General features: G+C 35.8%; 1 protein-coding gene across 2 annotated transcripts in view; it reads left to right on the top strand.

Annotated features, from left to right (window-relative positions):
- LOC119571354 (carbonic anhydrase-related protein 10-like) overlaps positions 1-2,500 on the top strand; it is a 42,347-nt gene that overhangs the window by 39,253 nt on the left and 594 nt on the right. The gene's annotated exons all lie outside the window — the stretch shown is intronic.

Genomic DNA, 2,500 nt, shown 5'->3' with positions numbered 1-2,500 from the left:
TCCTGTCTGCCGTTTGGAGACTGATACCATTCCTCCTGACTGGAGGAATGGCTTGGTCATCCCTGTCTGGAAAGGGAAAGGGGACCAAAGGGACTGTTGCAACTACAGTTGTATTACACTGCTCAGCGTACCAGACAAGGTCCTCGTTCATCTTCTCTTGGCGGGAGTGCGCGACCACTTTTTACGAGCACAGAGACCTGAACAGTCTGGTTTTACATCCAAGAAGTAGACCATGTCTTAGCACTTCGCGTCCTTCTGGAACATCGACTTGAGTTTCAACAAGGTATATTTGCAGCTTATGTTGAGCTTAAGAAGGCTTTCGACTCAGTGCACCGGAAGAGTCTCTGGAGCCTACTAGGGATCCCCCCTGGGATTATTGGTTTGCTGTCTGGCCTGTATACAGATACCGAGAGTGCTGTCAAGTGTGGGGGGGGCATCTCCCTTTTCCCGGTGTCTGCCGGGGCCAGGACACGACTCGGCCCCAACCTTTTTCAATACTTGTATGGACTAGATACTTGGCCGTGTCTTGGACCGTAGTTCCTATGGGGTATCAATTGGTAATTTCAAGACCACAGACTTTGAATTTGCCGATGATGCAGTGATCCTAGCGGAGACACTGGAGGTCCTGGAAATAGCTCTCGAGGCGCTGCATGAAGGAGGCGAAGCCGTTGGGACTCTAGGTCAACTGGACCAAGACCAAGCTTCAAGAATTTGAGGACTTAGATGTCGATGTTCAGTCTGTGTATGTCTGTGGTGAGAACATTGAGATCCTGGACAGCTTCACTTATCTTGGTAGTGTAGTGCAGAGCGACGGAGGTTCTGACCGGGAAGTCACTCTACGACTCGGTCTGGCCTACGGCGTTATGGACTCACTTAATAGGAGTATTAGGTATTTGGCCAGGAGGACTAAGATCAGGCTCTCCAGAACGCTGGTAATCCCAGTCTTACTCTATGGGTGTGAGACCTGGACACAGAACAGTGTTCTGAAGGCCCGACTTGACTCCTTTGGTGTCTTCGCAGAATCATGGGGTATACCTGCAGGGACCCATGTGTCCAATCAGAGAATACTCCGTGGAACTGACTCAAGACCAGAGCGCCAACTTCAGCTCTAGGGGATATGTGGGTGATCTGATTTATAGGGTCATATCCGAGAGGGTTGACCCAGGGTCATATCCGAGAGGGTTGACCCAGGCTGGGAAAGACCAAGGGGAAGGCCACGGAACTCTTAGCTGAAGCAAGTCGTTCAGGTCTGTAAAGATGTGTTGGGTGTGGGAAGGAATGCTGCATGGAGGCTTGCTCAGAGTGACCCGAGGAGGTGGAGCCAATGGCTGGGATCGGCAAAGCGCAGGCATGCGTATGCCCCCTTATGATGATGATGATGATCGTTATTACTTTTGTGTTTGTTGCTGTTATCCTCTTTATTATTCTTTATTCTTGTTTATGTTGTTATTATCAATTTCTTTGTTATTATTATTGTAATCATTAGTGTAACTGTCATTATTATTCTTACCTTTATCATCATTATCATCATTACTGCATTATTCCAATATTGTTATTAATATTGTTGTTGTAATCATAATCAATATTCTCATTATTACATTCTTGACATCATTATCATCACTGTTAAAAATAGTAACAGTAAAAATTAAAAGAAATGGTAATGATAATAATAGCGATTATAATGATTATGATAATAATAATACAAATTATAATAATACTGTTAATAATAATAATTATAATTATAATTATAATTATAATCATAATCATAATCATAATCATAATCATAATCATAATCATAATCATAATCATAATCATAATCATAATCATAATCATAAACATAATTATAATTATAATTATAATTATAATACTGATAATTATAGTACTAGTAGTAGTAGTAATAATGATAATAATAATAATAGTAACAACAACAACAACAACAACAACAACAACAACAACAATAATAATGATAATAATAATAAATTATAATAGTAATGATAATAATGATAGTAATTATGATAACAATAATAATGACAGTAATAATAATAATAGTAATAGTAATAAAAGTAATAATAATAATAATAATAATAATAATAATAATATAATGATAATGATAATGATAATGATAATGATAATGATAATGATAATGATAATGATAATAATAACAATGATTATAATAATAATAATAATAATAATAAAAGTAATAATAATAACAATGATAATAATGATAATAGTACTACTACAACTACTACTACTATTACAACTACTACTACTACTACTACTACTCCACTAATAGTAATAATAATAATGATAATACTAATAATAATAGAAATGATAATGACAATGATGATGATGATAATGATAATAATAATAATAATAATAATAATGATAATGATAATGATAACGATAATGATAATGATAATGATAATGATAATGATAATGATATGATAATGATAATAGTAATACTACTAATAATAGTAATAACAATAATAATAGTGATAAT

Source organism: Penaeus monodon, chromosome 4 (genome assembly GCF_015228065.2).
Source record: "Penaeus monodon isolate SGIC_2016 chromosome 4, NSTDA_Pmon_1, whole genome shotgun sequence".
Lineage (NCBI taxonomy): Eukaryota > Metazoa > Arthropoda > Malacostraca > Decapoda > Penaeidae > Penaeus > Penaeus monodon.
The sequence above is the reverse complement of the archived record's forward strand: the minus strand, read 5'-3'. Positions and strand labels throughout refer to the sequence as shown.